Raw genomic sequence first — 15,484 nt, forward strand, 5'->3', positions numbered from 1 at the left:
TATAAAAATCCACAAAATAGGAAATTAACTTAAAGGTCACTAGGCTCTCAGAAGAATAAATGACCTTTGGTGCTAGAAATAACTGACTATTTTTTCAGGTTTTGCATAATGTATTATGTATCACTTCTCTCAATATTTTTCTTATAAAAATTAATACAAAACTAAACACAAAATGAAATGTTAGAAAATACGTAACATTTTGGAAAATTTCATAACTGAATGAATACTAAAGCATTGCGCTGGAAAAGAATTAGAAGATAAAAGAACATATATCTTAAAATAGTTGTAGGTTTTATACTCGTTTAAAATAGGTACGCATAGGAATTTTAAAAGAAAATGAGGAAGTAAAATCAGAATGGAAAAATTCCTTACAGATGAGAGAAAAGATAAAACAGGGTAAAAAAATCATTTTAATAATATACCTATCTTAGATGTGAAAAGACTCTCATAATGTATAAAAGGCTAAATTTGTGTCTTCAGCTATCTGGGCCTTGGTCTGAGTTGAAATTCTGAGTAGGGATTTTGTAGAGAGTTTTTGCTAAAGTAGCTTGTTGTATTAAACATTTTCCAATATGCCCAATGCAAAATTGTGAAACAAGGTATTCGTCAGGCTTATTTCTGTGTGGGGCGCCTCTCAGGTCTTCTATCTTTAACATCTGCTGCTCCGTGTTGGCTGCTACATCCCTCTGTAGTAGGCATTCGGAGGTAGCCATCAGCTCCCACCAGGGGCTGCTTCCTTATCACTGCGGGGAATTCCTAATCCTGAAGACCACACACTTCAGATTTTAAGCATTAAAAGGTAAATATTTATAATGTTTATTTATAGCTAAAGTATTTACTCAATTAAATATCAATTCAATACACCTTTATTGGACGTATATCACAGACTGGGTACTTTTCCAGGGCCTGGGACATAGCAGGGCATAACACAGACAAGTCATCGCCTTTATGAAGCAAATATCAGGTGTATCCTATGTCACGTGCTAATATATACTTCGGGGAAAATATTAATGAAACCATAAAAGTGACTGCAAGGTCTACTGGAGGTAGAGAGGGCTGAAAAGAGAGATTGCTATTTTAAATTAGGAAGACAGAGAAGGTGTCTAGCAAATCTAGCATTTTAACAGAGATTTTTAAGATAACCAGTTCATAATTCAAAGGCACATCTGAAAAGAGTGACCAAGCAGAGGAAACAGTAAATACATATTGATTGCAGAAAATATTATTTTTATGTTTTAAAAAGCAGGGAGATAGGTACAGTTAGAGTGTGGTAAACAAAACAGGTAATATTAAGACATAAAATCAGAGAGAGAAGAGAGACTTGATGATTTAAGGACATATAATCTAATTTGGGGATTTGTGATGTGAGTGAGATGTAAACAAATTTTTAAAAAAGGAAAGAAGAAGGAGGAAAGAAAGAAGAGAAAGCGAAAGAAAGAGAATAGGAGGGTTTGGACCAGAGTAATAATTAGACTTAAATGCTAAAAATATCATCTTGGCGGCAGTATTAATGTATACTATATATAAAAAAGGAAGCAGGTAAGGAGACTATTGAAACAATCCAATCAAAAGTAATGTTGTCTTGGACAAGCAGTAAAATTGGCATATTGTCACAAGAAGACCTGGCCAGTTCTGTTCATGTATTTTGACAGCTAAACTAATGGATTGCCATGAAAGGTGAGAAAAAAAAAATAGTCAAGGTTGACTCCAGGAATTTTTGATAAAACAGCTACATGAAGATGCCACTTGGTTATAAAACTATTTTTAATATTTTTGTAAAAGTTTTGACTAGTGTTCTAAAAATGATGAAGGTACATAGATAGAAAGAAAATGCTCTTCCCCTGTCAATGTATTATTGAACTTCCAGAAATCTTTGGAAATATAATATCTAAGTATTGGAATAAAAGATCAAAAATAAAACAAAATTTAAAATATATACATGGCAAACTAAGGATTATTCTCATGTTATAATAAATTAGAAAATATACTGAAGGAAATATTAATATTTTATAGTACTTCCTTAGAGCCTCATACCTTAAGCTAAAAATAATGCAATTAAGGTAGGAATATGCTTATTCGGTAATCGGCAGGACATAGCAAAGTGAGACTAAAATTTTCCTGATCAAGTCAATGTTAACACTAATAAATGGGGAAAACAATAATGCGCTCATACATTTTAAGCTGTGAAATTGAATGAAGTCATAAGAAAGTAAATCATTTGTTTATAATATCCATTATGAAAATGGTATCCATTTTAGTTAAATCTCATTTTTTGTCCTTAGTTTGGTTTGTAAAAGTTATACTAATAATTGACATTTACTGAATGAGTGAGTACTTCCAAATATATTAGGTACAAGGCTGAAAGTTTTACAGTTGTCATTTGAAGTTTGAATCCTGATAAAGTTATAATAAGACTGAAATTGCTATGCTTTACATATAAAGACATTAAAACTTAAAATAGTTACTAAGTATGAGGCCGGGTGCCAACTAGATTGTAGTTTTCATATATCCTAAAGTTTCTATTGTCAAAATTATCTATATGTTATATTTTGTTGCTCTTGCAAATAAAATCTTTTCTTGTTTTAATATTCTCTAGAGATCTTATTTATTCATATTAGAAATAGAATAATAACATGCTGCATAAAAAGTAATAAAATTTATAAGTAAAAATACAAATAAATGAACAAAATATTGTCTTTTCGTGTTTCCTATTCTTATAATTACCTAAAACCATTTCCCACAAATTAATTCAATAATAATATTTCATCATACATTCGCATAGAAAAAATGTGAAAACAAACACATGGAATTTATATCATCTTTTCTATTGACTTAATATAATTTTCTATTTTATATAGCAATGAATTATTCTCTGTCTTCTTGTAATCTAGATATGCATATAATTAATAATTTAACTATGTCTCTGAGTAGACATTTACATTTTAATTATTTTTCCAAATTTTTCTTATATATGATGTTAAAATTATTGTATGAATAGATCTATTTTGGGTATTTTTGGATATGCAAGGAGGTCTATTTCTATGAGTATAATTGTTCTATCTAACTTGATATGCATAATTTGGATAGTGAGTACTAATACAAATATCTGTTAATACACATATCTGTTCCAAGGGATCCTTGACTATAAAGATATGAACATGCTGTATTATTTTTCTACCCCATCATGAACACTTGCCATATTCTGTGTGTTATTCTATGCTTTTTACATGCATTATATCAAATAATAGTTGGTTGTGCTTTTGGAAAATTACTTTGACACAAGTAGTCTATTTTCATTTACATTGACTTGCTAAATTCTCACTTTTCTATTTTTATTTATTTTTATTTTATCTTATTCTGAGTTATTTCTTTGAAGTAGATTATGTATTTGAAATTGGTAATTTTTTTAATCCATTGGTTCTGAATACAGCCATCAACTTTTCTTGAGACCATACTGAGTACTCAAATTGAGCCAACTGGTAAAAACAGCACTGTGGCACGTGAGCTAACCTGGGCATGAGTTTCCCTGACCAGAATGTAGAGACAGATGTAATTGTATCCTTTGTTCTTGGTAGACTGCCCTGGTAGGGGCTCTGTACCTTACTAATGTGAGAGGAAACTACTCTTGTTCCCTGAAAGTTTGCTACAGACCAACTCACAATTAGACTAATTAATAAGAGAAAAAGGTGTATTTACCATGCACAGACAAAGAATAACTGAGCGATCACTGGATATCCTGGTGGCATCCAAATATTTTTATATACTCCTTTTAGAAGGAAAGGAGAGATGAGGAATATAGGTACTTTTGTTAGGGGTAGTGTTTGCTGGGAATGGATGGGGGAACAGATTGATTTTTAAACTAACCTGAGAGAGAATCGCTGTGTTTAAAATTATTTGGGCTGAATCTGGTTGCAATCTTCATTTTCTTTTCTACAATATGCTGTGATAACAGAGGGAACAAGTCAAATTTTCCTGATGGGTCTGCCTGATTATATAGATAGAGGTAAAGCCCCTTCCAAGAGCCTGTTGATCTCTAAGCACCTTTAATTCAAAATACTCTTTATACCAATGAGTCATATTTTTCCGTCAAATGTCTTGATTTCCTTCACTTATTATGATGTAGCCAATATGTATTAGAATGTTTGCTCTATCTAACATTTGCGTAAATAACACTGATTTAGTCAGCTGAAAGACTGGAAAAATATCTGAAGCAACTATTCTAATCTGATTATATCCTAAGGTGTTTACTTTTTATGTCCCTAGTATTTAGGCTACTGAAAACTGAAAATGGATCAAAGCAGATGCCTCTTACAGCTAACCAGGGTCCGAAATTCAGGGTCTATATAAGCTGTGTGAAGTCATGGTGATCTTAACCAAGTTTTGTAAATACTTCCCTTCTCCAACCATGTTGTCTGGCATCAGTTGATCATCTTTGTGTCTGGGGGGATTGGCTTTTCTAGAATTGGATATAACTTTGAATTGTTTTGTGATTTCTGTCACTTAGCAGAGTATCTCTGAGATTTACTCATATTTTGACATATATCAGGAGACCATTTCTTTTTATTGCTGAGCAATATTAAATGGATGGCTCTACCAAAATTGTTTCAAGTTTTAAGTTGTTACTAGTAAAGCTACTAAAATCATTCAAGAACAAGTCTTTCTGAGAATACTCATTTTCACTTTTAGGATAAACTCATAGAAACAGGACTACTAAATCCTATGCTAAGTATATGTTTAAGACAGGATTGAACTGATTTCCAAAGTGTCTACATAATTTTTAATTCCAATTACTCACCTTTGCACACACACACCGCCTTCAGCACTGTTGCCTTACAAATCCTATTCAGTAAATCTGGCAAATAGACATTGTAAAAAATAAAGAATCTTGTCACAGATCCTTACACCATAACAGAATGTTCCAGCTTTTTACCACAGTATGTTAAGAGTAATTACATGTTAATTTAATGAAAATTTTATGTATTTTTATTTTTAGAAATATATTAGTTATTCATTAATAAGAAAATTAACATATAATATTGAAATATGAGTACTTACAATCTGTTATTTACTTATGTATTTAATTTTACCATTATCATTAACAGTCTAGAATGTAGCTGTCTATGTCTTTACATTTTTCTGAGTTGGGTGATTTTGAAATATATCAACTTTTTCCCTTGATAACATGGACAAAAAATTAAAAAATATTAATTCTAAACAGTGTTCAATGAATACAAAGAAAAGGCTACAATACAATGAGAATAATTATATTATGATAAATAGTAATTATTTATTTCACTATTATACTAACCTTCTTGACATACTGTGCTCCCATTTGCTTATTATTTAAGACTTGTAATATGGTTAGAAGAGCTGGTTCACAACGATGAAATAATTACAGGTATAAAAAAACAGAAAAGCATTTCAAGATATAGGAAAGGCCGGGTGTGGTGGCTCTCACCTGTTTTCCTAGCACTCTGAAAGCCAAGGAACAACAATCTTTTGAGCACAGGAGTTTGAGAACAGCCTGAGCAAAAGTGGGACTCAATCTCTACTAAAAATAGAAAAATTAGCTGGGCATGATGGTGGATTCCTGAAGTCACCAATACTCGAGAAGCAGAGGCAGAAAGATCACTCAAGCCCAGGAATTTGAGGTTGCTTGAGCTAGAATGATGCCCAGGGCACTCTAGCATGAGCAACACAATGAGACTCTGTCTCAGGGGAAAAAAAAAAAAGATGTAAGAAAAATAAGATCTCTAAGATTACATAACATGTCTTAGAGTTAAAAAAAATCAATAGACTATATGATAATTGCAAGATTATAAAGTTTTATACCATCAAAAAAAGTTCCTCTTTTTCTCTGAAAGAACATCACTAAAGTCAAATACTTAGTAACTGTTCAAAAATGAACTGAGTCCAACAGACCGTGATGTATGCTGAGGCACAGGCTATTTTTCTTGGCCTGTTGAAGTTTTCCCTTTGTGAAAATAACTTTAAAATTCCTTGCCAGAAACAGATAGGCTTGTTTGCCAGGGTTTAGGGAATAATTCAGGGGCATAAATCCAGGGTGTCAATAGTCAGTATGTAAACTTTTGGTTTCTACATGGTACTCTACCCTCACCTCCTCCTATTATTTTGCCCTTTAAAGAATCTCAGTTGATGGAATAGTGCAGCGGGAATCTATTTGTGTAAATGGACTAAAGAAGAAAAAGCAGAATGATAAAACTGTTGTTTCCAAAGCAGACTTTGAGTGGATCTTTCTGGCTTCTGTTCTACTTCAACTCCTTTCTAAAGCAGTATGAGTACCACCAATTCCTGAGCATTTACTAGGTTTATGTAGCACTAATTATATTGCTTTTTTACTTTCACCAACATGGCTTGTCTTTTGGAGGACTCTAGGTCAATTCCATTTTTCTTCTTCTTTTTTTTTTTTTTTCAAAACTGTATCACTACAAATTTTATTCCTCTTCACATTTCATGCCATAGGAATTTTTAAATGTCATTTTCTGGTCTTTCAGAACAACACAGAGGTGAATGCCTTTTTCAAATCTGCCATCTTCTACTGCAGCTTACAAGTTCTTACACCATCAAAACATAATAGTAAAAACTTTTATAGTGGAAATTTATTAATATCAGCATGTAAACCAAATAAGATGAGTGACTTCAATTTTATAAAGGTTTATGAAACATGACTCTCTGCATCACTGTGTGACCAAAACAATTTTACTAGATTTAAAAGTATTAAACCTGTGCATCTTTATAATATAATAAAGGTTATGTACATTAGTACTATATTTATATAATGGTACAAGCCAATAAATATTTATTCATATTAATATTTCATTTACTTACCATAATAATGAAAAATATAAATGTTAATTATAACTTTCCTTTGCCAATATTTCAAATATGGCAATTTTTTAAATTTAATTATTTGAGACATGAGAATTTTACATGCTATTTTTCAAACTCTGAACACAAAATGTCCCTTCTATGTTTTTTTGAGTCCTAAATATTTTCCACTTTGAATAAATATTGGAATCATTAACTCTTCCTAAACTAAATAACCAAAGAAGACACACCATGCATCTATTGGCATGAATGTGCAACTCTTATTTTGAAAAGCAGCAAAAATAAGTTAATGAAGATATGTAATTAAACCAAAGTAGCCACTCATTTGATAATTCATTGCCATTAATTAGGTGACTCGTTATAATTTAGAGAGCCATTCCACTTTTTGAGAGTGGCTGAAAAAAAAAGCTCATATTGATCACATCACTCAACTAAAGCACTTGAGATTATTTCATTAATGTTTAGCAAGTGAAGAGGAGGAAAACAATAAGATAAAAATGAGTAACAGTCAATGCTGGGGCTGGAAGCTAAGAGGTTTAACAAAGAAGAAAACATTCTTTCCCACTTGCTTAAAAATTGAGACTCCATTTTTTTCCTGGCTTTTTTTTTTTTTTTTTTTTTCGGTTCTTAAGGTTTAATTATGAATGTCCTAGTTTTGGTTTTCTGGAAGACTACAATTTTTTAAAACTGTGACTGAGAGACAGATAATAAACATAAAAATTACAATAAAATACAAAAAAAATATGTCTTTATGGAATACTTTAGAGTGAATGTTAGCAAACCTTACTAGGGCCAAGAGAGTTAAAAACTTAAGCTTTGATAGTTATACGCTTTCTTTTGTAGCTGCTCAACTCTGCCATTACAGTAAGAAAACATCTACAGACAATATATAGATGAATGATCTTGACTGAAAACACTAAAAAATGAGTTTTATCTAATATTTACACATCATAAAATATCATTTTTAAATTGGTTTCAATAATTTGAAACTTCAAAGTCATTATCTTGCAAGCTATACTAAAACCATGGACTGCTGATGCTTACACTGAAGAAACAAAAGGCTGCACATAGGAAATACAGCTTGAAATGAAAGTATTTCTTACATTGGGGAGGTAAGTGACAAGTTGCATTAGTTAGATAAAGTGAATTGTGCAGGGTACTCTCAGGAGAAGGAATACAAAATCTGGTGGAATTGCAAGTAACTGTGTAAGCTCTAATGTATGTGAATAGAAGTGGGGGTTGTCAAGAAATGAGAGTAGAGATGAGTTGGGGATAAATATAAGCAGTTTAATACTTATGAATTGCTCATAATTTATGCTAGTGAGCTCACAAGACATTAATGGGATTTAAAGTAGTGAATAAAAGAACCAGATTCATATTTTCCTAAGGCTCCCTCTATGGAATATCCCATAGTTAGCCAAGACTGTAAGCAGAGAGCTTATTAATTGAATGGTTCCTTAGAAAGTCCCAGAAGAAGAAACTTAAGGTAACCTTAACTATGGTACAGTAGTGGGTTCACTTATTAGTATGATCATGCATTGATTTAAGACAGATCACTACATCATTTCAGCTCAACTCCTACACAATAGGTAGGAAACACCTGAGACCCCAAGAAGGCAGAAAGAAACCTCTCAATCTGGATCTTCTTCTACAAGCATGAGTCAACAGAAGGCAGTTGAGATAATGCCTTAGTAGGAAAGACGTGACCACTGTTGGATCTGCAATCCATCATCTCAGTCTTTCACTGACCAGAAGTGGCTATTTCATCCTGGCGGTGGATGCTACTTCAGCATTCTTAATTCCAGGTAGTACACCAACAGTGTCCTGGTTTGTTGAAGATCTAACACCCACCAAATAGGAGGAATCGAAATGTACCATATTTTAACTGATGTTAAGGCAAAATGTCATACCCATAACTAACAAAAGCTTGGTGGGCACATAGTTTGATACACTAAATTTCTTTGATTATTTGTATGACAAGTGTTTCAGCAATGATAAAGAGAGCAAAAGCTGGAATAGAGTTAGCCTTTTGTGCACTGGCTTCATGAAGAATATTATATGGGAGAGGTTGCATGGGGGAAACCTCAGGTAACAATGTCATCAGTGAGATTTGGCTGGTGAATGCCAATGCCCCTGTCCCCACGAATGGGATACTGAACAAGAAAACAAGAGAAAGGATCTGTGTATACTTAGAGGCTACGCTTTTTTCTGTAGGCAATCTGGGGGTGACCCAAATACGGGATGTACAAATTTATGCCTGGGAAATGGGAGGATGAGGGGAGCAATCCTAAATGTTAGCGTGTTAAAGTATTGTCACTTTTTATTGTGAAACAAAAAGCTGGTTCATTGAAAATTATCAATTGATAAACATCTACAAAAACTAGCACATCAAGTAATGACACAAAAGCCAACAGTTAAAAAAAAATGAACTACAGCAAAGCAGTTAGAAAATGGACTGAAGATGTCAATAAGTAGATATTTCACTAAAGAGAAAATCAGAATTCAGACCTCAGATAAATCCTGAAATCATATTCAATGTCATTAGCTATTAGGTAAGGGTAAATTAATACCACATTGAGACATTTCTACACATCTATCACAATGCCTTAAACAAGTATGACAACAGCAAATGTTGGTAAGAAGGCAGAAATATAGGACAATTCATACATTTCTGGTCAGAATGTAAAATGATACATTTTGAAAAACAATGACAGTTTTGTTTTAAACTGGACACACAACTACCACATAGCCTAATAATTGCACTCTTGGCCATTTAATTTGGAGTAATGAAAATTGTGTTCCCACAAAAACTTGTACAAGTGTCTATAACAGTTTTGTTTATTACAACTGAAAATGTCGATAATACCCAAGTGGTCAAACTGTGTCTCCTTCACATGAGGGACTCTAAAATACTACTCGAAAATTGAAAGGAACAAAAGACAAACACATGCAACAACATAGATGATGAATTTTTAGAGAATTAATTAAGTTCAATGAAAAAAGGTCATTTATATATACATACATCAGTCCAAGTAAAATGGAGTTATCAAGCTAAGTGATATTGATAAATTATCAATATCAATGCCCTGATTGTGATAATATACTACAATTTGCTAAACATTACCATTTGGAGAAAATGAACAAAGTGTAGAAGTATAAAAGGGAACTGTCTGTATTATTTCCTATAAATAGATGTGAGTATACTAATTCAATTAAAAAATTCAATGTATCAGAAGCAATATCAGACCTGTCAGGATTTTCTACTCAACTGAATGATTGTCTTTTTACTACAGAACTTGCCTACATATGTATATATACACATTAAAGTGGTTGAGATATGAAAAATATCATATTTAGGTTTATCAGAGCCAAAAGCAGAGTAAAAAACCTAGCAATTTTAAGAGAAACTATAGTAAGCTGGTCAAGATCAGGACATTATACAATAATTAATGTATCACTAATCTGTCCTTAAGATATGCTTAGTATCTGGTTACTTATTTTTATTATTACAAAAGAAATTTTTAAAGAAAATACAGATTCTCATGAGAACTTGTCAAAATGAAGAATATGTTCACAATGTTTTTATTAGAAAAAATATTCAAAGTAGAATAAAAACATAGTTTGCCGTATTCTAAACTATTAATTTTAAGAAATTCGTGCCCTGTGTGTCTGAGAGAAAGTGCATTTAATAGCATTACAAGAAAAAAAACTCTGGCCACCCTCTTGGGATATAGAAGAAAAAGCATTACAATAAATCTTACTAAATGAAAATAATATATGTGGTAAATATAATTCATTTATAAAGTCCATGAGAAAATGAGAAGTTGATTTCATCCCCCATTGAATAAATATGAAATTGATAGAGGTCAACTAGTGGAAGTGTTTGTAGGGGGAATATTGGAGACAACATTTGTGTGTCCTTTGAGAATGAAGGAAAGTAACAAAAGTTGCCTTTTGAAATAATTGCTATTTATTCTTGGAACAAACTTAGAGGTGATCCAGAACTTTAGAAATTCGGCCTACATACTTTCTCTTGAGCATTCTTGAAGATTCATGACTTAAAATTGTGTAAATCTAATTATGTTGTTATTTCCCAAGCCAGTATGAATCAAACAGACAATTTTAGGCCTAAAATTGGTAATAACTATGTAATTTCATGAGGAAAATTAAAAAATATTCAAACCTTAAAATGTGTCCAACTTTAAATATAAGATGACATTTCATCATTGACCAAATCCAAACTTAGCATTAACTCTTTGCTTGTACTGAACTTTAATATGAAAAAAAGAAACACCTAACTAGCATTTAAGTAGTATACTGGGACAATAAAAGCCCTATTCCTTTTTCCTCATAATTTTTAAATGGTTGCCACTACTATTTACTGTCTTTGAATCATCTTTGATGTCCACAGCAAATTAATCAAGCTGGCTTTCAGAGAGGTTAAATAATTTTCCTAGGAAGAAGCTATAATTAAACACAGAATTAAAACAGAAAACTTAATCCTTATCATATAAATGTTTTCTCTAATTTACTATATTTTCTGCCACTTATTTGTTATACTTAGATGTCAGTGTCATAAAATGAATTCTGATATAGTTTCACCTCCAAGAAAAGTTATTTTTATTATTAATTTAGCCTTCTATTTGATATAATTTCACACAATTATATCAGGCAGGTTCATTTAATAGTTTTGATATATACTATGTAATGCATACTAACTACTTGATTCTATTCAAGTTTACTTTAATACAGCTTATCACTAACTTCTCACAAACCACTGTGATCATGTTTTATTGTTTCCAATTTATGGCTTGGCTAACTTAATTATAGAAAGATTAATTGGCATGGCAGGTGTATAAATCTAGACTCAAATCCAGTGATCCTAATCTAAGTATCGCATATCACATATATTTAATGTTTACTAAATGCCAGGTACTTTCTATATGTACAAAATACAGGGCTTAAAGCTTAGAGGAAAATAACACATAAAAATATTATTAAAATATGAGCAGCACCTGAGGCTCAAAGGAGTAGGGCGCCAGTCCCTTATGCTGGAAGTGGAGGGTTCAAACCCAGCCCCGGCCAAAAACTGTAAAATAATCAGTGAATAAGTTATGATTTAGGAAAGTTCAGGGCTACTGCCATAGGGTCATAACTATATTTTGAATTTACCATAGTAATTTGTGACTATAATCCAGAAAAGAATAAATGCATATTGCAATGTCTTGAAGAATGAGAAAATGGCCCAATGTGGTGGCAAAAAGCATAGAGTATGGAATTAGTAAGGCAGGCAGTGTTAGCTGCATATTTCATCAAGTACAAATCCTAAAACCTCATGATTAAGAATCGTATATACTGTCCTGAGGGATTTTTAAAAGCTTAAAGAAAAGTGATACAGTGATAAAATTTGGCTTTTATGTGAATCAGTTTTGCTTTTCTGTGTGAATATATTAGGAAAACGTATGTGGTAGTATAACTCAATAAATTGTTATGGGAACCTAGATTAACTATTATTTACAGGTAAACCAAAATATTAACAATTGGGAGATAGAAAATGAGATGATACATTACACACATACAGATATGTGTATGAAACACACAAAATGATCCAAATTTAGCAAAAATGAATAAATTAAATTTTAATAATAAACTAATGAATTAAATTTTAGTTTTATTTACTTATTCTTTATGATCTTCAAGAGGAGAAAAAATCTCTAGTTTAATTTGATTAATACACATGAAATTTAGTTGCAAAATTTGAGACACAGATTCTATAGGCATCAGATAGTAACTGTGAATACATAGGAATGGAGGATGCGATTCAGAGCATGGAAATGTGAGATAACAAAATATCTAGCAAAAATTCTTGAGGAACTAGAATATTTTAGGGTTATGAAGGAGTTTCACTGTGCACTGGTTACCAAGTGAATCTGAGTCTGGTGCGATAGACTATCCCCACACAGTAAATTACACAATGTGGGATTGTTACTGACAGACAAGCAGCTGCTTAGGGTCCATTGAGAGCCAGTCTCCCCAGGCTCAGGCCAGCTGTCCGAGGTGGATGGGGTCTCATCTACGTGTGACCTACTTGCACTACAGCTGAAAAGTCCTGAAAAGCAGCCAGCCCAGAATTTTATATACCAAGGCTATGGGAATTATGAGAATACAGTGTTGAAGGGCATCCAGTTTCCACAGGGAGACTGTAACAGAGACCAGGCTATTTCTACCAGTTCTTTCTTATCTCAAGATGTTTCATTCCTAGCACATTCTACAGTTATTCTTGAGAATAACAGGTGAGAAAGTGTGAGAATTGGGTTGGAAAAAAGCCACCCAGAGTATTGTCCTACCTGTTTTAAAGAGAATAGTTGTTGAGTGGTGCCTGTGGCTCAGTGGGGAGGGCACTGGCCCCATATACCAGAGGTTGGCAGGTTCAAACCTGGCCCTCGCAAAACTGCAACAAAAAAATAGCTGGGCATTGTGGCAGGTGTCTATAGTTCCAGCTACTTGGGAGACTGAGGCAAGAGAATCTTCTAAGCTCAGTAGTTGGAGGTGTGAACTGTGATGCCATAGCACTCTACCAAGGGTGACAAAGTGCCCTAAAGATAAAATAAAATAAATTTTTAAAAAAGAAAATAGTTGCTTTAAATCAAAACCATCAGAAGTAAAAGATGATTGAAAGGAAAAATAGTAATAGTACTCTAACTGATGATAACAACAAAATTGTGGCTCACATCATGTGTCACACATACTTGTCTTCAGCATCCTCCCAAGTTTTAGACTACTATATGCTTTAGATGGGGCAAATCACTTTAATTTTTAGAATAAATATTTTCTTATGCTATCTATATATTATTCACTCCACAGAGGAGCCCAGAGAAGTAAATGCATATTGCTTCCTTAATTTCTAAATGAGAAAATTGTGGGGGAAAAATTAAAAAACTTCTAATATCCTATAAATGAAACCTGAGTTTACATCCAGCTGATCTGACTCTGGAGATGGCATACTCATCTGTGAGAAGAAAATGCTTGAAGCAGAGTGTTTTGTCATAGAAGGCCTGGGCACATTCACAGAGGAAGGAAGAGAAAAGAGGTGTCCATTATAGCATAAACTATAGGATATGGAATAAAATACTACCAGTGGAGTCAGCAACAATGATGTCATTGGTGAACCAAGAAAGGACTTTGGATTGGAATTCACATATTAGCTCAGGAAGCAGAGGTATGAAGAAGTTTTCTTTGTGTGTGCTATGTGTTTGGGTGTGTGGGTGTGTTTCAAGTATGCTGGCTTCAGTACACTTTAAATGACTATAGAGGAAAAGACTTCTAAAAGGGAGAGTTAAGGACAGATGAAGGACTGGCAGTTAGGGCTCTGAGGAGCTGAATAGGCTAATACGGAAGTGAAGTTGGTAGCATTAGCCACATAGAGAAAGTAGAATAAATACCTTGTCCAGTTAATAAATGTAGATGTTAGCCATACATAAAATAGTAATAAATAATGACATTTCAATTAAAGTATATTAAATATCTTATTTTAAGTTAACATACTATTATTTCATTAACAAAATATTCTCTCATGTTTATGTATTAATATGATATTATAATGACCTTTCCTAATTAAAAAAAAACAGGTATTTCCTATTTTGCTCTGATTGGATTGAAACACAAGTCATGCTGAATCATGTCAATTTATACAAGGAATTTGCTCCAGTCAAAGAAAAGAAATTGAGAGTTTGGGTGTAAAAAGAATGAGGTTAAATCTCACAAATCTATTACTGACTGGACAACCTTATGCAAGTAATAAAACTATAAATTAAATAAGTGCACTTTATGAGTATGCATTTAATTGATTTTTTAATAAAATTGTACTGAAATTGCTTATCACAGCCTTAGTGATAATCAGCTTTAATGATATATCAATTATCTTATCTTCTATTTTATTAATAGATGAATTTAGAATTTAATTTAAGTTAAATTTAGGTTGTCTAAATGAGAAGTATGAGCAGTTCTCAATATTTTTTGCCATAAATTTCCAGGGTAAAAAATTGATGGTAAACTGAAACCTTAGTTTAAGTTCTCAAACCTCAGAAAATGTAATATGAGTACAAATACCTAATATGTTATTAAACAACAGAACAGCTTATTTGGCTATTGAAAGAAATCTATCACTGTAAGAGCTTGAAGTGATCTCATCAATAAACAATACAAGATATCCATTTTGAACAGGGAGACAAGATGGCGGACTGCAGCCAGCTTTTTACAGAGGCTCCGGTCCAGAAGGAGACTTAAAGGACAGAAGTTTAGCAAGGGAGCTGATAGTTTGGAGCAGAGCCAAGAGAGAAGGTTGAAGAACACACTTCAACCTTGCTGAAGCAAACTGAGACCCCAAAAATACAATGAAAGGGTATAAAATCCACCACCAAGTGGACAGGAGTCCCCTCCCCCACAAAAAGGGCTCACAGTTGACTCCATACAAACAAGTGCGCAGAGTTCAAATATCCTCCCACTCTATCCCACGAGAGAGACACCCTAAAAGTTGGACCTCTTACCCCTGCTGGCATGCCATGGCACCCTCCTGCCAGGCATAAAACTGTAAAACTGTATAAAACTGTATATATTCCCTACCTGCAACTCTGAA

The sequence above is a fragment of the Otolemur garnettii genome, unplaced genomic scaffold, assembly GCF_000181295.1.
Source record: "Otolemur garnettii isolate 467f Iridium unplaced genomic scaffold, OtoGar3 scaffold00183, whole genome shotgun sequence".
Taxonomy (NCBI): Eukaryota; Metazoa; Chordata; class Mammalia; order Primates; family Galagidae; genus Otolemur; species Otolemur garnettii.